The sequence below is a fragment of the Vombatus ursinus genome, unplaced genomic scaffold, assembly GCF_900497805.2.
Source record: "Vombatus ursinus unplaced genomic scaffold, bare-nosed wombat genome assembly UNPS02006779.1, whole genome shotgun sequence".
Lineage (NCBI taxonomy): Eukaryota > Metazoa > Chordata > Mammalia > Diprotodontia > Vombatidae > Vombatus > Vombatus ursinus.
In genome coordinates this window covers 1,637,879-1,665,797 of record NW_020946557.1, presented here as the reverse complement: position 1 = coordinate 1,665,797, position 27,919 = coordinate 1,637,879, and the positions used below count along the sequence as shown (strand labels likewise).

Genomic DNA, 27,919 nt, shown 5'->3' with positions numbered 1-27,919 from the left:
GACTTGAGAGTTGAGGGAGAAGGAAGAATCCAAAACAAAACTAGTTTTGAATTTGGCAGATGAAGGAATGAATCAACATCTCACACCATATACCAAAATAAGGTTAAAATGGGTACTTGATTTGGACATAAAGGGTGATATCCTAAGCTAATTAGGGCAGCATGGAACAGTATAAGGGCAGCTAGGTGACTCAGTGAATAGAGAGCTGGCTCTGGAATAAGGAAGACCTGAATTCAAATCCAACCTTAGACACTTGTTGGGTGACCCCGGGCAAGTCCCTTAATTCTGTTTTTCTCAGTTTCTCATCTGTTAAATGAGCTGGAGAAGGAAATGGCAAACCAGTCCAGTAGCTTTGCCAAGAAAACCCTAAATGGAGTCACAGAGAATGGACACAACTAAAATGATTCAACAACAACAAGGAATAGTTTACCTGTCAGATTTATGGATAAGGGAAGATTTTATATTCAAACAAGAGATAAAGAGTATCATGGGTTATAAAATGGATAATTTTGATTACATCAAATTAAAAAAGGTTTTATACAAACAAAATCAATGCAGCCAAGATGAGAAGGAAAGTAGGAAATAGGGAAAAAATTATAGTAAGTTTTTCTGATAAAGTCCTCATTTCTCAAATATATAGAGAACTGAATCAACTCTATAAGAATACAAGTCATTTCCTAATTAATTAGTGGTCAAAGGATATGAACAGGCAGTTTTCAGAATAAGAAATCAAAGCTACCTATAGTCATATAAAAAATGCTATAAATCACTATTGATTAGAGAAATGCAAATTAAAACAACTTTGAGGTACCCTCTCACACCTATCAAAAAGGATAATATGACAGAAAAGGAAAATGACAAATGTTAGTGTGTGGGAAAATTGGGACTCTAATACCTTGATGGTGAACTTGTGAACTGATCTAACCATTCTGGAGAGCAATATGGAACTATGCCCAAAGTGTTACAAAACTATATATGCTCTTTGAGCCAGCAATACCATCACTAGGTCTGTACACTAAGGGGGTCAAAGGAAAAGGAAAAGGACCTTTATGTACAAAAAGATTTATAGCAGCTCTTTTTGTGGTAGTAAAGAATTAGAAATTAAGGGGATGCCCATCAACTGGAGAATGCCTAAACAAATTACGGTATGTGATTGTGATGGAATACTATAAGAAATGATGAACAGGATGATTTTCAGAAAAACCTAGGAAGACTTACATGAACTGATGCAAAGTGAAATGAGCCAAACCAGGAGAACACTGTACTCAGTAATAGCAATCATATATGATGAACAATTGTGAATGACAGCTACTCTCAGCAATACGATGATCCAACACAATTCTGGGGAACTTATGATGAAAAATGCTATCCATTTCCAGAGAAAGAACTGATAGAGTTGGAGTGCAAATTAAAGCATACTTTTTTATCATTTTTTTCTTATTTTTAGTTTTCTTTTACAATATAGCTAATATGGAAATGTTTTGCATGACTACACATGTATAATCTATGTCAAATTGCTTTCCTTCTCAAGGAGATAGGTAAATAGGAGATAAGTAAATAGGTTAAAAAAGAAGATAGGGAGGGAAAGAATATACTACTCAAATATTTTTTTTAAATGAATGTGGATGGCTGGGGCAGCAAGGTGGCGCAATGGATAAAGCACTGGCCCTAGAGTCAGGAGAACCTGAGTTCAAATCCAACCTCAGACACTTGATACTTACTAGCTGTGTGACCCTGGGCAAATCACTTAACCTCATTGCCTAGCAAAGAAAACAAACAAACAAAAAATAAAATGAATGTGAAAAATTTTTATTTACATGTAATTGAGAAAAAAATAAAAGAAAAAGAAAAAAGAAAAAGAAGAAAGAAGAAAGAAAGAAATTCTATACCCAGATATCCCACAGACACCTCAAATGCAATATATGTAAAGCTAAACTTACCATATTTCCTCTGTGGTTGTTCTTACTTTCTACATTACTATGTCTATTTATGCTACCACCATTCACACATTCTCCCATGTTTATAACTTTGTGGTCATATTTGACTTTTTCTTCTTCCACATCTCCAATAACTGGCCAGGGCCTGCCAATTCACTTTATTCATCCTTCTTCTGGCCTTCATATATAGTCCATCTTCCATCACCTTTCCTAGGCCTTCATTGGTTGGTTGTTATTCTTCATTTTCAAAGAGGACCAAAATGACATCACTATGCTAGAGTCAAGTTACAGTGTGTCCAACTGTGGCTGATCAGACCAATACAAGTGTGGAATGTCCTACCAGAGGTCAGACACAAATAGTCCGTGTGAACCTTTGGGGTGGATTCTCTAATGTGTATTCTTTCTGTATATCTTGTGTTTCTCTTGAGCTATTTCAGTTCTGCTTTGCTCATAGAGCACAGCACCTTTTCTGATGTGAGCATGCCATGTAAGTGATCCCATGCCAATGTCTCCCATGTCACACGATCAATTCCAAAGTTCTTAAGTGGGGCCCTGAGAGTGTCCTTATATCAGTTCTTCTGACCACCATGTGAACGCTTCCTCTGAGTCCTCCATAAAATAGTCTTTTTGGTAAGTATACATTTTGCATTCAAACAATGTGGCCAGCCCATCAAAGTTGCACTCTCTGAAGCAGAGTTTGAATGCTTGGCAGTTTAGTTTGAGAAAGGACCTGAGTATCTAGTACCTTATCCTTCCAGGTGATCTTCAGAATCTTCCCAAGACAATTCAAATGGAAGCGATTCAGTTTCCTGGCATGGTGCTGGCATACTGTCCTGGTTTCACAGGCACGCAACAATGAGATCAGCACAATGACTCTGTAGACCTTCAGTTTGGTAGTCCGTCTAATACCTCTTCTCTCCCATACTTTCCTTCAGAGCCTCCCAAACACTGAGCTAGTTTGGACAATCCATGCGTCAACCTCATTATCAATGTGTACATGCCTGGAAAATACACTACCAAAGTAAGTGAATTTATCCACAGCATTCAGAACTTCTCCATTTACTGTAACCGATGTTTTCATGTATGGATGGTGTGGTGGTGGCTGATGGAGCCCCTATGTTTTCTTGGTGTTAATTGTTAGGCCAAAATTAGCACAAGCAGCAGATAATCAATCCATGCTTTGTTGCATCTCAGCTTCAGAGACTGCATTGAGTGCACGATCACCTGCAAACAGAAAATCACGGACCAACACACCCTCCATTTTGGTCTTGGCTTGTAGTTTTTTTCAAGGTGAAGAATTTACCATCAGTGCAGTAGCTGACCTTGATGCCATGTTCATCCTCATTGAAAGCATTTGACAACAAGGCTGGAAACATCATTCTAAAAAGCAAGTACACAGCCTTGACACAGCCATTGGTGACTGGGAAAGCATGAGAGCATTGTTCGTTATCCAGAACCCAGGCAAGCATATTGTTATAAAATCGACATACAATGCTGATGAACTTCTCTGGGCAACCAAATTTTGACATAATTTTCCATAAGCCCTCACAACTGACAGTATCAAAGGCTTTGGTCAGATCTACAAATGTTGTGTACAGACCTCTGTTCTGCTCCTAGCGTTTCTCCTGGAGTTGTGGGGCAGCAAACACCATATCAACTGTTCCTCAGCCCTTTCTGTAGCCACACCCACCTGAACTAGTCTTTCTTTTTCTTTTTTCTTCTTCCTTTTTTCCTTCCTTCATTTCTTCCTTTATTTCATTCTTCATCTTTTTTTCTTTCTTCTTTTCTTCCTTTTTTCTTTGTTTTACAAGCTTCTATTATCTCTCCCACCTTACCCCAATTGAACAATAGTAAATGTGAAAACTCCCATAACAAATATTCATGGTCCAGAAGAATAAACTTCTACATTGGAAACTTTGCATTCTGTATTTTCAGTCCATCACCTCTCTAGCAGAAGGACCATTTATCTGAGTAATTTTGGTAGCTCCCTAACTCACATTCATTTCACCACTCTGCCTTTCACACTAAAAACAGAAGAATCTTTCTTATCTCACCAAGTCACTTCGCTACTCAAAAATTTTAGTAATTCCCTGTAGCCTACTAAATCAAATTAAAACTCCTTTGTCAGGCATTCAAGGCCTCCACAGACCAGAACAACTATACCTTTTCAGACTTATTTCATGTTGTACCCTTCCACGTGTTCTATGCTCCAGGAAACCTGTATTATTATTCTATGTGCCTACAATGATTGTTCTACCCTATCCTGTAGCAAGCAACTGGTCATTCCTTCAACTTAATCAGTTTTCCTTGTGTTTAAGATGCTCCACAGTCTACTTCAAATGTTTTTCCAGTCTTTCTTTCCACAATACTTCACTACATATAAATTATATTCTAACCAAACTAGACTACTATTCCCCAAAGTTGTCTGGCCCTCTTGAGCTTCACTGCATTCATGTTGACCACTCTTCATTCTGAGAACATTCTCCTTTTGTCTCCAGTGAAACCATTCTCTTTCTATAAGATCCAATTCAATTATAATATCCTCCGTGAAACCTCTTTACAATGAAAGTGGTATCTCTCACTTCATATTTCTTAGAACACTTTATTTAGATGCCACATTTTCTACAATGTAACATATTTCTCTTCATGCTTTTTATCTACCCTCCCCAATTAGATTACAAGCTTTTCGAGTGAGTGTTCTATTTTTTAAATTTTCATATCCCCCATCTTCTAAAACAGTGACTACACATCTCATACGTTATTAAATTATTGAACTGATATTAAAACCTTTGTTTATATTACAGTTCTTTTAAAAATATTCTTTATAAAGTTATGTTCAAAAAATTAGAAAGGAAATTAAATAAGAACAGAATTCAATCCCAAATAAAACCTTAAATTGATGCTAAAAGAAGAGAGAAGACAACAAACTTACCAAAAAAAAAAGTGAAAGGTAAATCTACAACAAAAGGTAAGAAAATCAAGAATTGATCAGAAACTATTACACTCAATTATATGCCAATAAAACTTAAAATTTAAAAGAAATGAATAAATATTTACAAAAAATTAAAAACCTAGATTAACAAAATGGGAAATAGAGAATCTAAACAACTCAGTTTCAGAAAGTAATTGAGTAAGCTATAAATGATCTCCCAAAAGGGGTGGAGAGGTGTGTGGTGAAGAATTGTATTCAGGCAAATTCATAAATGTATTCCATCAAACATTTAAAGAATAATTCCAACTCCGCCTTAACCTTACAGAAAATTATAGAAAAAGGCATTGTATTAAGCTCCTTCTATAAGGTAAATATTGTCCTTACATTCAGAAAAAAATAAGCAAACTGTAGATCAATATTACTAATGAATATTGAGGTAAAAATATTGAATTAAATATTAGCAATGAGGTTACCACAATGTATGTTCACTATGGTCAAGTTGAATTTATAGCTGGTATGCAAGGATGGTTCAGCAATAGAAATAAACTATTAACACATCATATCAATAACATCAAATAAAAAACAAAATGCTTTAACATGCCTCCATGATTAACTAATAAAAGCAAACAAAGCCTAAACAAAATGCAGCATTCTTTTTTGTAAAAAAAAAAAAAAAGAAAGAAAGAAAGGAAAGAAGGAAGAAAAGAAAGAAAGAAACAAACAAAGAAAGAAAGAAAAATATTAAAAATTAAAAGCATAAAAGGCAGAATAGAGGCTGCAACCCCACTGAACTCTCCCAACATTCTGCTCTAAACTTTAAAATAATGTTTCAAATCAAATTTTCCTCCAATGAGATTATCATAAACTTCATTGTAACATGTTTATTCCAACCTAAGAAGGTTTTATTTTGTGAGGGAAAGGACAGAGGAAGGGGAATAGAAGGTTTCCTAATCATTTCCTCCACGAACTGGATGCCCTTTGGAAGTCAACTGAAGCATGAGGAGGATGTCTGTGGATCTCTGGGTCATTCTTTAGATCCTTTGAGGCTGTTGCTCTATACGTCTTATTTCCTGGCTCATTCAGTTATGAATGACAGTTTGGTTCTACTGTCTTGTTTTGTCACTCTTCATTCTTAACACTTCAGTTCACAGCACCAACAACAACAGATATGCAAAGAACAAGTGATGCAGTATTAATGAGAGTGTTCTTGCAGCAATGCAAGGGGGAATTTCACCACTAACCTGGCAACCAGTTGTAAATAAATCATCCTCATTGTCCAAGGGCATAGTCTATGGTTCATGTCTTACTCAAAGGTTAGTTGTAATCTAGAAGGGGGAGGGGAAAGGAAATTTAAAAAAACAAAACAGATTTCCTTCAAAGGGATTCTAAAATCAGGAAATCAACACTAAGAACATGGCTTAAAGTACATACATTTTGGGAAGATAGAACATTAGTTTCTTACTTTCTTGCGAAGTATAAGAAGCGGATTACCGAAGTCCTTTTCCCTTAGAAAGGATCTTAGAGGTCACCTAGTTCAACCCCCTCATTTTATAGAGGAAGAAACTGGGGCCCCGAGAGGTTCAATGATTTGTAGCAGGTCACAGACAGAGCAAGTGACTACGTAGCTGTGTGACATAATGGATAAAGTGCTGTACTTGGGGTCAGGAAGACTCAGTTCAGATCTGGCCTCAGATACTTACTATGTATGTACCTTGGGCAAGTTACTTAACTTCTGTCTGCCTCAGTTTCTTCTTCTGTTAAGTGGTAATAACAATAGCACACACTCCAGAGATTGTCATAAGGATAAAATAAAATATTATTCGTAAAGTGTTTTGCACTTAAAACACTATATGATAGTGAATTATCAATGTTGTTATTGTTAATTAAGTGAGACAGGTAGAATTTTAATCTGGTCCCTTTGGCTCCAAATTCAGTATTCTTTTCACCAACCATACTGCCTGCCATTCAATCTAATTGAAGTATCAAGTGCAAGAAATAGCAAGGACAATTTGAAGGGACCATAGAATATGTGAAATGGAACATCGCTAATAAAGCTAGAGAGGTAGGTTGGAGTCAAGTTCTAAAGAGATTTAAATCTGATTGAATCAAACAGATGCCTACTCTAGAACAAGCCAAACACAATATCTTTCATATAGTAGCTCCTAAATTCAATTCAATTCAATTTGTGTCTATGAAGTATTTGATGAAAATAATCACTTCTATTTCTCTTTGGAACCAGCTTTTGACCATTCGACTTACTGCTGAGATGTTATAAGTATGAAAGAGTTTGGTAGTATGAAAGCATGGAGTAATTTACATGATAGCTGAGAATAATACTTAGCCAAATTGCTTAGCAATAATCATGTCTTTTTTTTTTAAGGCAATTGGGGTTAAGTGACTTGCCCAGGGTCATACAGCTAGTAAGTGTCAAGTGTTTGGTCTGAGGCCGGATTTGAACTCAGGTCCTCCTGACTTCAGGGCCGGTACTCTATCCACTGTGCCACCTAGCTGCCCCAATAGTCATATCTTAATAGCTCTACATTTGGGAGTAGGGAAGTCCCAAATCAAGAAATATTTAAAATTTTGGAGGTTACATATATTATCTAACAATATGAGCATCATCTTTGAAATTGGATTGGTACTGACATGTTTAGAGAGAGAAAATTCTGTTTTCATATATTTATAATAGCAAAACAAAAATATTTAACCACATTTTATATTAAGATCCTCTTATCTGGAGCAGATTCCAGTACTAGAGAATGACATGTTGTCCTTTGAAAGATTTAACAACTGATCAACAAAATAACCAATCAATCTTGCTTCCACAGGACTGATGATGAAGATGTCTGCTGCCCATTTTCTGAGAGAGAGACATTAGACTAAATATGCAGAATGAGACATATTTGAGGACGTGGCCAGTGTGGAAATTTGTTTTGCTTGACCATGTATATTTGTTATAGGGATTTTTTTTCTTTTCTTTTTGGAGAAGAGGAGGGAGAAGTAGAGAAGTAAATATGTATTAATTGAAAAAAATAAAATTTAATTACAAAACAAATAATAATAATAATAGTTTGCATTTACAGAGCACTTCAAGGTTCACAAAGAACTTTATAAATATTACATATCTCATGTGATACTCACAACAACCCTGGAAGGTAGGTGAGATTATTATCCCCATTTAACAAATGAGGAAACTGAAATATAGAGAGGTTATATGACTTAATCACTGTGGCACAGCTAGCTTAGTGTCTAAAGTTGTATCTGAACTCAGTTTTTCCAGGTCCAACATTCTATCTACTTCACCACCTAACTACCTCTTAAAAAATAATCATCATGATAGAAACATGCCAATGGAAGTTGTTCCTCTCAGAATCCAAAAACTCAAGATAAATTAATGAAATAGCAAATATTAAATGGGCACCTGTAGCATCTAAGATGCCTTGTTAAATCCAGGAAAGCAAATTGAAATCAGATTGCTCATACAGCAGTTTCATGAGCTAGTAAATCTCTTATTCATTTGCCTCCCACTATGTAAATTCATTTCAGCTTTCAGGGTCAGAGGCCCTCCCAAGAGAACAGGAAGTATATGATTGATTTCTTCTTTAGCATTCTTGAAGATGAGAATCATAGAATGACATAATTTAAAAGAAACTTAGGAATAATCTAGCTGACCCTTTCATTTTATGAATTACAAAATTAGGAACCAGAGATACTATAACTTACCAAAATCTCATGCCAGGAGCAGAATAAAGACTAGAACTCAGGTGTCCCAACTCCAAACCCAGTTTTATTTCCATTATACCACAATACTGCATTATCTGCTTGTCTAAACTCCAAGATAGAAGAAAGACTAAAGGGAATGCATAAAGGAAAGTATATGGAAAATGGAACATCAGGAATGTATTGTCTTCTAAATCTAATCAGTAGCTTCCTTCTAACTCAATAGTTATTATGCCTATTCTTACATATTAAAGAAAGTCACCCTTTGAAAATTGAGGTCATCTATTTTTAAGCAGGAGCTGTTTCCTTGCTTCTGGGTTAATTGTTACACTTCTCTTTACAGAATGGCTGCCCCCCAAGAAACATTCAGGAAATTCCAGGCAAGCCCTGAATGATGATGTGTTGCATGAAGACAGATGATAGATAGGAAACATGCCTATTTAGGAGGGTGTGAGATCTCAGGGAAGATGAAAAAATATCTTGCTTATCCCATCAATTTCCTTCCTTCACGACATCTCTATTAAAATGTAGGATCAAGGAAGTGAAATATTGGGTATGGGGTAATGGGATGTGGATGATGATATAAATCTAAGGATATTAAAATCTTAGAAGTACAAATAGCAAGAGAAAAAAAACATATCTTAGCCTGGCTAAGGTCTAACATTGCAAATTTGTATTGGCAAAATGTGTATCTGTAATCTGCTTTTGGTAAAGAGGTGTAGACATGGAAAAAAACCTCAAAATCTTACTTTTATTCAGCTTAATCCCAATTAATTCATTTCAACAAGTATTTATTAAATGCCTAGTTCTATAGAAAAATATTCTAGAATCTTGCAGAAGGAAAAAAAATTCCTATAACCTTTACCTGCAGGTCTTGAAAGTAGTCAACAGCCCAGAAAGTCTAAGTGAACTAGTGGAAGAAAAAATTTGCTAGAGGGTCACTAGGCTACTCTGGTACTTTTCACCAAATATTACTGCAAACAACTTCTAAAAAAGTAAGAAAAGCATTATGAAACCCTTATAGAAAACATGGCAAATGAGTCATTATTTCCTGACAAATGCAATGGGCACCACTACAGTTTTTGAGAAATATTGTTCTGTTTCTAGATGAGACGCCTTTATACTATTTCTTTGGCTCATGGCTTCTATGAGGAAACTTTATAGCGACCAGTGCTAAGCTATGACCATGTAAGGACAAATAATTTAACTCAATTCAAAATTATTTTAAGTGCCTACCATATGCCAGATATTGTGTTGGTTCAATGTAACAGTGTTCAGCCTCAAGAAGCCTAAAATTTAATAAAAAGATATAACAAGTACACAGATAAATATGATGCAAGGAAGAGTGTGATCAGGATAAAAGAAAAAGGATCTTGACAAAATACTATAAAGAAGTATAACGTAGGAAAGATTCAGAGGTTAGCATTGAATTCTGTTCCTGAAGATCAGTTATTTATTTTTATTGACTTTCCAGCACACTGTAGTACAATTCAAAGACCACTGGATTTGGTATCAGAGGAAGATGCTCTTCCTACATGACCTTGGGCAAGCCATTTAACTTTTCTAAATCTTGTTTTCATTATCTGTAAAAGGAGGGAGTTGGTCTAAGCAATCCCTACATTCCCTCCCAATTGTACATCTGTGAGCTTTACAAGGTATGAATTATTTAACACAGAGATAATCACGGGTTTTGGGTGTACAAAGGATGGCTATGCAGAGAATGTTATGAGTTATTGATTCCATCAATACATAAAATTGAGTAAGAAAAAAGAACTTGAGTTACAGCCTGCCAATAAATAAAGAGTAGGCAAGGAAGGATATTTAAATCTCTTCATTTATTTATTCATTTGGTTTGCAGAAACATTCTTTTTTGACTTATTCACTCAATCTGTATGGTAACTTTCTTTCAAAAATCTCAGTCTCTGTCTCCCATTCTTTTTTTTTATTCTGAACTTAAAAAATAAAACAAGAATTTTCATAACATAGTAGAATAGGGGGGAAAAGATGTTGGTACATGAAACTGCAAATCTATTGTGTACTTGCTATTCCTTTTAAATATACAATAAAGTTATCACATAATTTCCTTTTTTCCTTTTTTCTTCTTCTTACATAGGTGTGTGTGTGAAATTATTCTCTACCAGTTGTATTAAAAAGTAGAAGTGCCGTTGTTTCATCGATACTCAGAAATTGTAGTCAGTGAAGGATTAAAAAGTGTTGAGCAAACAAAAAGTAAATGAATAACTAAACAAACTGATGAATAAAGGAAAAAAAGAAAATTAATTGAACTCTTTGGAATGAGTAGTAAAAATCAATGAAGTGAAAATGGTTTACTCTGAAAAATGAATGAGGTAAAAATGCACCGTTTTGTCCTTAGGGAATTATGTTTGCTTTGTCCTCCCAAACTACCACCCTAGAGATGCCATGAGAGCCACCATCCAAGCATAGTATTATTTTTGAGTCATTTGGCCAAAGGATGAATTGTACTCCTGTGTTCCCTCAGACAGGCACTTTGGCATAGAGGAGATAGTACTATACTAGTTGGTTCTAGAGTTCCTACAGTTCAGAGAAGTTGTGTTCTAGACCTGAAACTGTTGCTTACTAGCTAGAGGAACATAGGCCTTTCATTTACCATACCATCTCTTGACCTTGGGTTTCTCATATGTAAAATGACAAAATTAGACTAAATGATCTCTATTCAACAGTGATATGAATTTATATATTTACATTCTAGCTTATTAGCATGTCACTCTCCTACTCAACCAACTCTAAAAGCTTCCTATTGCCTCTAGGATAAAAATATAAGCTCTTTTGTTTAGCTTTTAAAACTCTTCAAAATCTGGTCCCAACATGTCTTTCTAAGGTAAATGGGCATTATTCTCCCTCCCACACTCTGCAATCCAGCCAAACTGCCTTTCTCTCTATGTTTCTCCATACACCATACACCATCTACCTCCAAGCCTTGGTCGTAGTTGCCCCCCATGCCTGTACTACATCATCTTCTTTAGCCTCTTATATGCTAGGAGCTTAATAAATACTTGTTGACTGACTGACTTCTGCTTTATATAATTCCTCTCTTCTTTCAAGATGAAGTTCAACCACCTTCTATGTTGTTCCTCCCTCCACCCACTGCTAGTACTTTCCTCTTGATCTATCTTATATTAAACTACTTTGTATTTATTTTATTTGTTCTCTTTATATTTATTGTTTATATATTTATATATGTTCTTGTCTCTCCCATTAAAATGTAAGCTGAAAAGTAGTAATTGTTTCAGTCTCTATGTCCACAGCACTTAACTAAGTGCCTGACCCATCATAAATACTTAATGAATGCTTTTTGGTTGATTGAATTTGTATAAGTCATTCACTTTCTTTGGACCTCATTTATCTCACCTATAAAATGGACTTTATGGTAGTGTAAGATCTGGATCTAAGGAGCTGGGTATAGCCTCATTTCCATCTGCTTGCCTCATGGAACCCCTTCTCTTCCAGCTAACCCAGGATCTAGTGAGCTGGCATCTCTCCTAGACTTGTCTTTTTTTAAAAAAGTATAATTGATAACTTTTGTTCCTCTATTATATTATGTATTATGTTATGTTATATTGTATTATGATGTATATTGTTACATTGTATTGTATCATTACATGTGTGTGTGTGTATATATGCACATGTATGTATATACATATACATACACACACATATACATATATATGTATACACACACACACACACACACACACACACACATAATAGTGTGGTCATTCCAGATATATCTCCCTCCCTCAACTCTACCCCTACTGATCTCTCTCTCATAATTTTAAGTGACCTCACCTCCATGAACAACACATTCCATTCATATTTCCCCATCCCTCTGTTGAAAGAAGGAAGGTTAATTTCATCATGAATGCTTTGTCTCTTATCATCTCTCCATCATTACCATTATTCAGAGTTCAGCTCTTTTTTTTTAGTTATCTTTTTGTGAGTATAATTGTAGTAAAGCCCCTCTCCTTTCCACTCACATGGTGCTGATGTGACTATACCCAGAATCCTTAGCTGAGTAGCCTTGCCTTGCCTGGATACACTTGCCTGGGTTTCTGGATTTTTCTGGATCCCAGAATATAGAAAAAGACCATCCCTGGATTAATACTGCCTTTTCCCTCAAGCATGGAAGTGCCCCCTCCCTCACAGTTGCTGTTCTTTTCTGTTTCAAGGTTAGGCAAGTTTAGTGTTCTTATCCTGCAAAGCAACATGAGGGGCTCAGGCTGAGTTACACTCATGAAGGTAAAGGATAGGGGTCATCATAGCCGCTTGAACTGGGCACATATCCCACAGGCTCGCTGAGTGACTGAGAGCTTTGGACAGCTTGACCCTTCATTGTTTTTTCAGGAGCCTTCACATTGTTTGGAAGCATATCCTGCTTTCCCTTCATGCTACAATTCTAATTATTAGAAATTCATTTTTTGTTTTGCTTTGAGGTCACAGGGTGAGGAAGTTATGCTGAAAACCATTTACATTACCATCTTGATATATTTTTATTGCTGGCATTTTCACTAATTGTCTGACTTCCCTACAACCAGGACCCCTGCAGAGGAAAGGCTTTAGATTTTTTTTCTTCTTTCCTCTTCCCTTCCCAGAGTGTTCAACCTGATAAGATTTTACCAATGTCTTTGATTGTTTAAATAGGATTTATTACAATCACTGCAGGGATAGGGAGGGGGCAGACAAAGGGATATACAATTACTGGTAAAAAGGGCATAAAAATATACAAGTTTCAAGGCTGTTATGGTTTCATCCTGGTTCCATAACCAACTATAGGGCATAGACTCTACTCCTCCTATCTTTTCTGCCAGGTCCAATCTTTGACACAATGGATTTAGATGGAAAGGCTGTATCTCAGCCTTGCTAAATCTAGTTTTCCCAATGTTACATCATATGAATGAAAAGATAGGGCCAAAGGCCACAGTTCTTAACCTGAGATCCCTGAACTTTCTGAAAAAAAAAATTTATTACTGTATTTCAGTATAATTTGTGTCCTTGGTAATACTATGAATTTTATTTTATGCACTAAAAACATTATTCTGAAAAAGGACACAGAAGCTTCACCAGACAACCAAAGAAGTCCATGATATGAAAAAAGGTTAACAATCCCTATACTAGAGTCTTCAAAGCTTTGTCATTCACACGAATCTTCACCTTATAACTTGCATGCATTGAATTTTTTTTTACCCTACTTCACCTTCCAGTCTAAAAGCAAGAAAGGTCTTTCCCTATCTTGATCTCAAAGTCATCTCCCTCCTCAGCATTTCCCCTTGGTCACCACTCCTAATCTGAAGACCTCGGACCCTGAAAATTTACTGTCTCTCAGTTGCCCCCTATTCTCTATTGTTAGTTTCAATTTCCTGAAACAAATTCTATCCACAGGAACTCCCTGACTAATTTAGCCCTAGATGGTGAAATCATCTCTTCAATCTATGCTTTACACATGTCCACAGTCTTGCACACTACAAAGATCATTGGCCATCCCAGACTAAACTCCTTTCTCATTCTGAATTTCCATCCCTTTATGGCTCCACCTTCATTTTCCAAGTTATACACATGTCCAAGAGCCATTGAGAAATGAACACCTTTCCTTATCCATGGTGCTGACACTAATCACTGCATGGCGAAACTAGGTATCAAGTTAGACTTGAAATCAGGAAGACCTCTTTTCAATATGTACCTCAGACATTTACTAGCTGTGTGATCCTGGGCAAATCATTTAAATTCAGTTTCTTCATCTGTAAAATGAGAAGGTTGGACTTAGTGTCTTTAAAATACCTTCTAGCTCTAAATCTATGATGCTCTTTTTTGATCCTAAAAGTGTTTTTAAAGTTCCTGTAAAAACAATATCAGTATATGCTTCTTTTCCCTAGTAACCTTACCTATCCAAAGGCAGAGGCTAGACTGAATGACTCCTGAGGTCTTTTCCATTTCTAAGATCTCCTGTCTTACGACCATATCCTCTATGAATTTATTTTTTTTACCATATTTGATTGCTTAATGCCCAGCTCTTTTCCTAGGAATACAATAAAATGAAATTTCAAATTTAATTGCTTAAAAAATGTTTCTGTGTGAAGTTTTGTAACCAAATAATTATTTTTCTGGTTTTTTAGATGTGGAAACTTCAGTTTTTACAGTTTCTACATTTTCAATAACAATGCATTTATCCCCTCCCTGTATCATGCGCTCCATCTTTGTCTTTTCTAGCATCTTTTTAAAATTATGGAATTTCCACCTCATATTCTATCAGATTGGTCAATGTGATGGAAGAGAAAATGATAAAGTTGGAGGGAATGTGGAAAAATTGGGGCACTAATTCACTGTTGGTGGAGTTGTGAACTGATCCAACCATTCTAGAGAGCAATTTGAAACTATGCCCAAAAGCCTAAACAATTGTACATAGCCTTTGATCCAGAAATACCACTACTATGTCTCTATTCCAAAGAGATAAAAAAGGGGGAAGGGATGGATTAATTTTTACAAGGGTATTTTAGCAGCTCTTTTTGTGGTGGCAAAGAATTAGACATTGAAGGACTGTCCATCATTTGGGGAATGGCTGAACAAGCCATGTTATATGATTGTGATGGAATACTCTTGTGCTATAAGAAATAACAAGCAGGATGATTTCCAAAAAACCTGGACTTATATGAACTGATGCAGAGTGAAGTGAGCAGAACTAGAACATTGTACATAGTAACAGCAATATTGTACTCATCAATACAATGATCTAAGAAAATCCCAAAGGACTCATGATGAGAAATGCTATCTACCTCCAGAAAAAGAATTGATGGTGTCTGAATTCAGACCAAAGCATACCATTTTCCATTTTCCTTCTTTCTTTCTTTTCTTTCTTTCTTTCTTTCTTTCTTTCTTTTTTTGAGTCTTCTTCTTCAAAATGACTAATGTAGAAATATGTTTTACCTGATTGCACATGTCAGATTGTACAACCTATATTAGACTGCTTACCATTTCAGGGAAGGGTGTGGAGAGGGAAGGATGGAGAGAATTTGGAACTCGGTTTAAAAAAATTAATGTTAAAAATTGTTTTACATGTGATTTGGGAAAAATAAAATATTATTAAAAATAAAAAATAAAATGATGGTATTTGAGACACAATACACAGAGGCATTAAAGGATGCCCAGAAGCCAGATTCTTTTAGTCACTATGGCACTATCTTTGGATCCACTTAAGAGGGAAGCTGGTCTTAACTTTATCTTTAGCATTAAAGCTATCTACTTCAATACCCTTGTTTTACATATGAATGAACTGAGGCTAAGGGAGGTCAAGTAACTTGCCTAAGGCCACATAGGTAGGAAGAACCAGAAGCAGAATTTTAACCCAGGTCTCCATATTCCAGTGCCAGGGCTCTTTTCACTGCACCCAAAGATCTTCCCTGAGAACCTACCTGCAGCCTTGATAATAAAGTCCTAGGCACTAAGCATTCCTTAGATGTTTCCCAGGCAGAGAGAGCAGGGCAACCATGTAATCAAATCACTCAATAAAATCATTTTATCTCTTTATTTGTTCATTTATATTGCTCAATGAAACAATCATTGCTTTGTTATTTTTCAATAGTCATTTTATCAGATATCCTTATCTCTGGAAAGTATAACTATTTCTGTGTAATGGCCTCAATGTCACATAATTTTCCATTAAAAATAAACAACTATGAAACAAGTCAATTGTCATCTCTTCGGCATGGTTTAGGGTATTTCTGCACGAAAATAATTTGAATAGGAGGAGCTTTAAATCTCCTATACCCTTCCCAATTTCTGTCACTTAGATACTTACATACCCAAATGAATCTGTTATTTCATAGTATGGGTGTTTTCTACAATCATACAGATCTCATCGCAACAACACCTGAGCATCTTGCGTGACTATTGCTATGCCCTTCTATAAGTTCAGAACAGGAGGCCTATTTAACATTCTGAGAGACTTTATTACCCTTGCCTGACATCTTGAAGCTACCAGTTAAACATTCTGACTGTCTACCTATTATTCTCCCTTCTTATCATGTGACCACACCATCTTTTTCTATTATCTATTTCCCTGGTGACATCTTTCACTCCAGTTCTTCCTCAAAGTTACTTATTTGTTATGTCTCACAGCCTCCTCATGCCTACCATAAACTTTTCTGTTGCCCACTTTGTTGTACTCATTTTCAGTTCCTAAATTATCAGTGCCTATCCTTGATCAGCCAATAACCACAATCAATAATTACGCCAAACTTATCAACCCAAACACCAGAGAAACTTATAAAATTCACATCTTTTGGTATTGTGTGCTCTTGTCAAATCAATGAAAACTATATAGAGTTTTTTGATTCTGTTAAGTACTTCTTATTTACCTGCTATTGCTTGAAATTGGAGAGGGAAAGGAGGTAGGAAGGCTGACCAGAGAACCCAGTGTTTTGATGCATTTCAAGTCATTTAAAAATCTATCTTGCTTTAGGGACCAGACCATATCTATTAGCCATTATCCATCCATTCATAAAGTCTGGTTAAAACTGAGATAGGAAAAGACTCATATGTACAAAATATTTATAGCAGCTCTTTTTGAGGTGACAAAACATTATAAAATAAAGTTTCTCCATCAATTGGGGTATGGTTGAACAAATTATGGTATATGGATGTAATAGAATACTATTGTGCTGTACAAAAGAAATGACAAAAGGGGAGGAGGGTTCAGAGAAATCTGGGACAACTTGCATGAACTGAGGCAGAGTGAAGTGCATATAAGTAGAAGAATGATTTACACAGCATCAACATTATAAAGACAAACAACTTTGAAAGGTTTAAGAACTATGATCAATGGAATGGTCAACCATGATTTCAAGAGACCAATGGTGAAGTATGCTACCCTCCTCTTGACTGAGGTATGATGGACTAAATATGCAGAATGAGACATATATTTTCACATTCAGCCAATGATGGAATTTGTTTTGTTTGACCATGAATTTTGTTAAAAGATTTCACAATCTTTTCTTTTTATTTCTTTTTTTAGTTTATTATTTTTTTGCAAAGGGTAGGGAGACAGAAGGGAGCATAGATGGTTGTTTAAAAAATAACAAAATTTAATTGGAAAAAAAACTGGGTCAAAGGATGCATGGCCTTCTTTTAATCCTCAACCTTCCTGACCTATCTGCAGACTTCGACATTGTTGATCACTCTCTTCTCCTTGATACCCTCTTCTCTCTAAGTATTCCTGTCACTTCCCTCTCCTTATTCTCATCCTACCTGTCTAACTACTCTTTAGTCTTCTTTTATGGATCCTCATCCAACTCATGCCTCCTAATGATGAGTATCCTTCAATACCTTGTCCTGGTTTCTAGTCTTTTCTCTTTCTGTAAATTTCACTTGGTGATTTCATCAGCTCCCATGGTTTCAATAATTATCTCCATGCTGATGATTATTCGGTCTACTTATCCAGCCCTAACCTCTCTCCTAACTTCCAGACTTGAATCTCCAACTATCTATTAGAAATTTCATACTGGATGTCTCATACTTATCTTAAACTAATATGTCCAAAACTGAACTCATCATCTTTCCCCAAAACCCTTCTCCCTTCCTAAATTTCCTATTACTGTTGACGGCATCATTATCTTCCAAGTCAACCCTCAACTTCATGTTCCTTCTGTTGCCAAGCTATGTCAATTTTGCCTTCATAATATTTCTGTCACCTGCCCCCTTCTCTCCCCTGATACCACCATCACCCAGGTGCAAGCCCTCGACACTTCATGCCTGGGCTATTGCAATATTCTACTGGAGAATTCACCTGCCTCAAGTATCTCACTAATTCCAGTCCACTAAACTAAGCTGTCAAATTAATTTTCTTAAAGAAGTGACTATGTCACCCATCCCCATTCAATAAACTACAGTGGCTCCCTATCACCTCCAGATCAAATACAAAATCCTGTTACTCATTCAAAACCCTTTACAACCTGCCCAACCTCCTCCATTTTCTTATTTGACTGTACTCTGCACATCCCCCCTAATGTACTTATTCTGCAATACAGTGACACCAGCTTCCTTGATGTTTCTCCCACAAGGCAATCTATCTCCCTTCTCTGGACATTTTCACTGGCCATTCTCCATGCCTGTAATTTCCTCCCTCCCCATCCTCACTTGTTGGCTTCCTTCAAATACCAGCCAAAATCCCATCTTCTAACAAGGAGCCTTTTCTGATCCCCCTAAATGCTCATACTTTTCTTCTATTGATTACCTCTAATTTAATCTATGTATAATAGATGTGTGTGTGCATACATTCATATGATTGATCCAATAGTACTGGATGCCCTGCCCATAGCAATATGGAAGATCAGAGCAAGGTGCTTCTCCTTGATTAGGATTAGAGAAATGGATCAAAGAATCTATGCTCAAATTTATTTTTGTAGAAGAAACTTCATTCCAGAGTTACCTGAAAAGAAAGTCTATAGGGTGATAAGGGAGGCCCAGTAGCAAAAAGCTTTGAACAGTCATCCTTCCTTCCCTGGAGAAGGAGATCACCATAGGATTATTGTGAGGAAAATACTTTTTAATCCTTAAAGTGCTGTATAAAATTGAGCTATTAGCAAAACTCAGTCCTCTGAGAAAAGGAAAATAAAAAAGAATGAACTATCTTCTTATGGAGACCCAGGTGGTAGCATGGCCAGGGATGCTTGCCCACCTTGTGGGTCACACAAGCCAGTTTGTTCTGCATTGATCCAGGGTGGCAAATATATCAGATGCTGGCCAATAGAGATCCCTAATTCTGTCTGTAAACTTATAGGGACATCATTTATTTCAGGGTATCAATGAGGTCACCATCTTGGTCATTACACAATATTGGCCTAAATCAGAATGGTTGACAAGCAATGGACCAACATCACCCCTGTGCACTAAGCAAGGATAGACCTTTGGGAGCAACAGCTGGTTTCTTCTCAAGGTCATGTGAAAGAGATAGTATCAGTTCCTCCTCCATCCTTCTCAGGGAGAAGGGCAGAGAATGATCCTCAGAAAGGAGATATTGTCTGTATAATAGGAAGAATTAAGTGTCATTCTACTCCAGTTCTTCAGGTCCAAAGGTTAAAAAGTATGTATATAGTGTACAGGCCATGTACAGTGTGAAAAGAGATTCCCCCAGAATTCCACTACAGGGCAAGTACCTAGAAAGAAGCTGAAATGAGTGGAGGTTGATGGTCCTAGCTGTTTCACTGGAGAATTCAGATCCCACACAGGAGTCTAGATTTAGAGCTGAAAAGGACCTTAAAGGTCATCTAGTCTAATTCTCTCACTTTACAAATGAGGAAACTGAGGCCCAAAGAGCCTAAAAGACTTGAACAAGGTCAAAGAGGTATCTAGGAGACATCATATTTGAACCTACATCCTCCAATTACAAATCCAGTTCTCTCCCTGCTATGCCACCACATTGTTCTAATAACATGATACAACTGTAACACCAACATTTTTGGTCCCTGCTGCTCTGTCACCTTGGGTTTTCATTGTGGTAAGGGGCAGCCATGGCAGGGGGGAATGGGTCATAGATTTCCATTATTGGTCAAGGCTCATAATGTTCAATGATCCTTACTCAGTATGCACTAGAATTGGGAGAGTAATTGACAGTGAAGTTATACTTCAAATTCATCCTAAGACAGAGGTTCCCAAACTTATTTGGTCTACCACTCCTTTCCAAAAAAAATTACTTAGTGCCCTTCCTGAAATCTACTTTCTTTAACCCTTTAACAGTTTTTTTTAATTGCATCATTTCAAAAATATGTAAAATGTTTTTTAATGACTCATCTTAAATTTAATAATTTATTGTAAATTTATTGGGGTTTTCCTAAATTTAGATGATGCAATATTGCATCATGTAACCTTATAGTATCATATTGTAAACAAGTCATTATATGCACATATTCCTGCCAATGCATACTAGCCTTCTGGACAATGTGCAACATGCTTGCTTGCCAACACTTGCTTGTTAAGACCTGTCAGCAGACTTGATTACTGATCAGTTATAACTTGCATTTTGTGTACTTATTTGGAAAATAATGTAATCATTACTACTTTAACTCTGTTACACAACAGATGAAACACGTACAAATGTCTTTTTTCAAAATTCTCTTCTCTTCTTTCCTCATGCTTCCACCACCCCCTTATTTTTATTCAACACCCCTCAACTGCACCTGAGGCTACTACCAACCTTCTGGAATATTCCAGCACCCCCATGGGGCAATATTGGCCACGTTAGGAACCTATGTGATGTAAGGCCGCCTATCTGATCCAAACTGTCTAAGTTCACTCCTTAGAGGAAGGGTCCCCAGCAGTGTGCATCAAGAATGTGACACTATCTGATTGTTCCAACTAAGTTTACTCTTGCTCAGTCATTGTCAAAAAGAGACACTTGGTGTTGGGCACTGGGACTTGGCAATACTTTATTCTCATATTATGCACTTATCATATTCTAATTTATATTATACTTATTCATGAACATTCATCTCTTATAACCTCCTCATAAGCTCCTTAAGGACAGAGACCATGTCTTATCATATCCTCCCTCGTGCCTCTCACAGTGCATTGCATGGATTATTTTATTCATCTGTATTTAGCAAATGAATGAATCAAACTCAGTAAAACTTTTAATCAGATTTTCTTTCTCAGCTCTGTCCCAGTAGTCTTATTTTCCCAGGGCATTTCTATTTAAATGAAAGCATGGGTAGCATAGCACACACACTTATTTATGATTAATATAAATGTCATTCCTTTTCACTATAATTTACTAAGTAGATATTGACAAAACAGCTGGGTTTTCCTAGACAATGGAAATCTGCACACTGTCCCTGACAAAACTGCTTATTAATCTGTCTTGCACAATTGGACCATGGGAAAGATCCTTCTTCAAGTATTTGGTATCACCAGCTCCTACAAAATAGCATCCAGTGATAAAATGAACATGATAGTAGCATGTTTAACAGTGAAGTAAACATCAACTTTGGTTATGAAGGACAGTTGATAAGCAAAATTGATATGATTTTCAACAGCAGAAGAAAATTTGATAGGCATGTTTATGGAAATTTGACTGCTATAATAATAACTTCTGAGATACTTTGGACATGATTTTGACTCACTGTGTGGAATTTAGCAGCTCCTTCCATCAGAGCTAATACCAGATGCCATACCAAGCACAATAAATAAAACTGAGAATGGGTCCCCTAAGCTGGTTTCCTGATTCTATTCACAGTCACTTTTCAATTTCTGCTTGCTTAGATATACAAGAATCACAATTTATGCTTGAGAGCCTATGTTAATTAAAACCCCATGATTGAATGATGTTAGATTGTTATCTAAATATAAAGGGATTCAGTTATTTACTGTATGAATTTTAACCAACACTGTGGGTCTGGTATAGTGATGTTATTTAACGAATTATAATACAGCACTTTTGATATTCAGAATTTGAAACATTTCTAAGTCACATAACTAAGTCAACTGAAAACAATGCCTGCATTTTAAAAAGTCAGAAAGACATTAAATAATTCTGCCCCTTAGAAGCATAGACTGACTCATAGGTCTTAGAGCTTCAGGAATAATAGAACATAATAGAGTGCTAGACCTAGCATCAAGACATCTAAGTTTAAATCCCACCTCAGACACTTCTCATCTGTGTGACTCTAGACACGTCATTATCCCTCTTATATACCATGTCATTATACCTCAGTTTCCTTATTTGTAAAATCAGGATAATAGATATAGATAGACAGATAGATAGATAGATAGATAAATAACACATTAAGCAGATACTATATGACAAATACTGTGCTAAGTGCTAGAGATATGAAAACAAATGAAAAAGAGAGTCTCTAGTCTCAAGGAGCTTACATTATAAGAGAAGATAAAACAGAAACAGGAGCTGGAAAAATGGGGAGAGATAGAGTAGAAAGTGGGTATGGTAGCCAGTGTGGAGGCATAGCAGACCAGAGGGTGAGCTGAAAGTGAAGTGAGCAGTGTGTCTGAGGCTTTTCATGATATGGTGATTCTTGCCAGGGACTCACTAATTAGTCGGCAGTCCTCGGAGTTGAATCAAAGAAAGTAGGAAAGGAATAAATAGTAAATAAATAATAAATTTAAAACTAAAAAATACCTTGTAGGATCATTACAAGGAATGAATAAGTTAGTGAATGTAAAAATATTTTGCAAACCTTAAGGCAACTGTTAATATGGATTATTATTGTTATTGCGATTATTATTTTTATCTGGAAGGAAGCATTGTCTAATCTAATGTCATCAATTTACAGCTGAGGAAACTGTGTCATAGAACAGACTTGCCCAAGGTCACATTGCTCAGTTTGATGTATTCTTTTTTTTTTTAGAATGCTAGTATTCAATCATCAGAGGTTTTCCCTTATTCATTTTATTTTCAAGTTATATGTCCTTTTAGAAAATTTCAATGCCTCCTCCCAACCTCTAAACTGACTGCCTAAAGAATGTTTCAAGGAACAGTAACAAGTTTAAGTGGAGTGAGATTGAAAAATCAAATATGGAAAAATCATTAATAAATGGTGATTAGATTGAGATCTTCAAAATCATGAGAAATTGATCAGAAAACCTTCAATAATACAAACTGTTAACACCTGAATATATATTTAAACAGGAAAGGAAATTAAGATTGAAAAAAGAAACATGGTATTTCTTCTTATATGATGAAATTCACTTTTGCCAGTGGTTAATGAAATGGCGATACAGCTGTATTTAAACAGCAAAAGCTAGGATGTTATCATTACTCTTTTGTTTTACAGATAAAGATACCAAGAGTTCAAGAATAATTGTGGTCCTAGTTTCCCATGGTTTTTCTGTGATATTTTTAAATCTCAGGTAAGAAAACCTATCCCTGGCTCCCCAGACCCCTATCTTAGAAAGTATTTATTAGTCCTTTACACTTTCTGGTCCCACAGCTACCCAACATAGACTCTGAGTGCTCTTTGGGACATTGGGTGCCGCACTTTAATACCTTGGACATTACCTGAAAAGGATGAACTTATCCATCCATCTTGAAAATATGTCTTCTTTACACAACCCAAATTTAGTAAAGTTCATTTAATGTCAAAGTAACCAGTACTCGGGAGGACAGAGTTATTATCAGTGACTTCAAAGAGCCGTAAAGACCATCTAAGCCCTCTTGGTACAACTTGCTCACCTGATCATCACTAGTACACAGTTTCTGTTCTTGATGCAGAATAAAGTAAACAGAACCAGGAAAATAATTTGTACTGCAACATAAACATTGCAAAAATGAAAAATTTTGAAAGACTTTAGAGCTCTGATCAACATAATATCAATCATAACTGCAGAGGACCAAAAATGAAAAATACTGCCCACCTGATAGAGAAGTGATAAACTAATAAGCAAAATGAAACATAGTTTCAGACATGACCAAAAAGAGAATTTGCTTTGATTGACTATGCTTATTTGTTGGAAAGATTTTGTTTTTATTTTTTATTTTTTCTGGGAAAGGGGAGAATGGAAAGGAGAAAATAAATAAATAAATAAATGTATAAAAAATGATAAATGGGATTAGATAAATACTTGATAATGCAAAAAATCATCTATATTTCTTTTATTGAATGATCTGCTAAATCAGAGCAGTGGATGGCTCCTCCCAACAGAGCCAATCTTGCCAATAAGCCAAACCAACCAAGTTACATTGAGGTCAGCAGACATAAATGAAACATGCCCTCCCCCCCAGGAGGTGCTCCAAACCAATTAATTCATTTTGGGAGCAACACCTAGTGAGTGAGACTTAATCAGATGTCCTCTCAACAAGGTTCCAATGAGCATGGAAACATCTACAGGGAGATGTTTTCAAAAGTCTAGGACAAAGGTTTACTGCCCTGTAAGCTCATCAAGTTGATTGAGGAATTTCAAGATCAAAATCCCCTATATGCACAATGAGGAATTTGGACATAACTTCTAAAGACATATTTTCTAAGGCCCCTAACATCTCTATTCTATATCTTATGTACAAATTCATGGGGCAAACCACCTCCCCACAATATATCCTCATAGATATTCATAATGTCGAATATGTCTTCACCTAGCAACCCTCCTCAACGTTCAAGGATCTTCAATCCTGTAAGGGTTTTTCCAGACACAACAAGTATACCTATTTACCAATTTGTTTGAAAAGGAGAGGCTTTCTAGCAATTAACCAAAACTCACACACCCAAAAAATGATAAAGAAATACTATTTCTATATCAATGATAATGTATCTAGACTCCAGAAGTTAGGCAAAATAGGGACAGATGCTTTCACTATCACAGTAGGAGACATCCTGTCTCAGATCATCCCTGGCCTATGCTACTTATACTACTGCAAATCCCTTTTCCTCACCATCCTTGAAATTCATTTTCATTGAATGAAATTATATGAGCTAGAAATTTTCACTTCTTAGCAAACAAGACAATTCTTGAAACCTGGTATCACTAATACACACTACTAAAAGTAATTATTTTCATCTAGGATGTGAACCTTGCTGCAGTACGAAGAAATTCCTGATGATCCGGTATAAAATAGAACTTACACTCTTCATGCAGGTCCAGCAGGAGCAGGATTTGTATGCTCAGGTGGAAGTATGTTTGGTCACTTCTCCAAGCCCAGATGGCCTTCTACACCTACTCTCCTGCTGCTTCTGTGTGCCAGATGGGAATGTCCATGCCCAAATACCACATCTCTATCACTGTGCCCTGGCACTGTGGCTTGTCCAAGATGCTATGTGCCATCATCCTGGATTTGGGAGGTCATGACCCAAAATCAAAGGGTATATTTGCTATTAAATAGAAACTGCTGAGCTTTGTAACAGAGCCAGATGCTAAATTATGAAGTCTGATGTCCTACTATAGCCATCTCTGATTATCCCCCAGTAGCCAGGATCATAGAAATCCTAAACATTATGACTAAGTTCTCCACATCTTAGGCCTATAATGTTATATACCATGTTAATCAGTCAATCAATAAGTGTTTACTGAAATAAATTCTAGCAATACAATCCCCCCAAAAAGTATCCCCCATCTGTCCTCTGATTTGCAGAAGATAGGTATTTCTTTGGACAGAGGGAAAAGGGTATTGCTAGTTTTAGAGATGAACCAAGTACTCTGGTCACAGTTGTTCTTGGTTAGGCATCCTAGGAACACAGAAATTGCCCATCATTGACATCTTAAGTGTTAGTGATAGTTAAAATGTCCAAAGTCCATAGATGGAAGTCTTGTTCTAGAAAAAGCAAGGAGGCAAATATCACTGAATATGATTTCTCCATATTACCAGAGGAAATGCCATTGAACTCCCATACCCATCCCAGACTGAAGCCACCACCTGCCCAGCACCTGTTCCTACAATCATCATTCACCTCCACCCCACCTGTTTGCTATCAGGCCGCTTGGCAGTAACACCTGCTGCCTGTGAGCCACCCAGCTAACGAGCCTTTTCAAGCCTAAAACAGGAAAGTAGATTATTAATTCTTCCATGTATGCCCTGGGGAGATAAAGTGAGCTCACTGCATGTGCAGCTTTGGAAACTGAAACAGCTTTCAGAAGCATATCCTTGGAGTAGATACGTGCAATAAAAAAGGAAAGGATTGGGGAAAAGACACAATTTCCCATATTTCTCCGCCCCCCCCCCAATGCAGTTACTGATTAGAACAGAGCAGATATTTCTGGGAGCAAGAAAAGAAGCCAAGTTAACAGGGATTGGGAAGTCTTGGCACCCATCTGGAACACAGTGGCAAGAAATGGGGATTTCAGTCCCATGCTGGAGTTCCAGAGCCAAGCTGTGACCATGTTACTGCAGTATGCAAAAGTGCTAAAAGGGATGCATGTATTGCTTACCACCAAAGCCCCAGTTTCAGGTTTATTGCTGGTATTTCCCTTTTTTGGGTGGCAGGTTTGTATATGTGGGGAAGGATTGGACATCTTGAGACAGGTAAAGAAAGCAACCCCAGTCCATTTCTAACTGGATATTGAAGGAGAGTACCATTTCTATCCTTGACATGTTTTAATAAGTTTGCTTTATGTTCAAATGTTCATTAGGAGCTCATTGATTGCAAGAAAGAAGGGAGAATTAGAAACAAACTGAATTCAGATAGAGGAACAGTAAGAGAGAGAAATGGACAGACAGAGACAGATAGACCAACAGACACAGAGACTTTAAGACAGAGATAGGTGCTCTGGATAGGGGCAAACTCTAAGCATACTGATATTAATAATATCAGTATTATTATATTATTATAATTATTATTTATAATTACATTATAATTGTATTATAATCATATCAGTATTGTTAATATAATATTAATAATAACATTTATGTAGCACATACCATGTGCTCAGTGCTACAATTATTATCTCATCTGATTCTCACAACAACCTTGGGAGCTAAGTGCTATTATTATCTCCATTTTACAGACAAGGAAACTCAGAATAAAAGACTTGTCCAGGGTCACACAGCTAGGAAGTGTCTGGATCTGGTTTTGTACTCAGGTTTTTCTGACTCTGGGTCTAGCAATCTAGCCACTGCACCACTTAGCTGAAAATCTCTCCCAGCATGAAACTGCCAAGAGTAGAGGTTCCCTACTTGAGTTATATTAGCAGGCAAACAGATCCAATCAATTGCAAGCAATTCTCCAACTAGTGAAAAATTTTTTTTTTAAAAATTGAAGGTCTGAGCCTTCAATTTGTTAGATAAGACATTTCATTTTCTTTGTATGGGTCTCCTAGCTAAAAGATCCCTAAAATATTTATTTTGTTATTATTTAGTCATACCCAACTCTTCATGACACTGTGGGCCATAGCATGCCAGAATTTCTTGGCAAAGATACTGGAGTAGTTTGCCATGTCTTTCTCCAATAGATTAAGGTAAACAGAGGTTAAGTGACTTGCCTAGAGTCATACAACTAGGAAGTGTCTAAGGCCAGATTTTAACTCCTAAAGATGAGTCATCTTCCTGATTCTAAGCCCCGTGCTCCATCCACTGTTCCACCTAGCTACCTTGTGTATCCTGGTACTGCAGTCCAAAACTGACAAGAAAAGAGCATCGGAGTCATCATGATGCAGGAGAAAGAGATCTGAACTTGGAGTCAGAGGAGCTGGGTTCAAATCACTGCTCTGCCATTTATTGTTTATGCGATACTGGGCAAATCACTTAACATCTAGCCTCAATTTCCTCCTCTACAGTATAAAATGATCCTATACTGGATGACTTCTAAAATCCCTTCTAACTTGAAATCTACAGGCCTGTGAAGTAATATCTAGTGAGTTTATTAAT

At 36.5% G+C, this 27,919-nt stretch overlaps 1 pseudogene; it reads left to right on the top strand.

The window, feature by feature from the left end:
• Nucleotides 1-26,075, top strand: part of LOC114033118 — a 38,719-nt pseudogene extending 12,644 nt beyond the window's left edge.
• The last annotated feature ends 1,844 nt before the right edge of the window (nucleotides 26,076-27,919 follow it).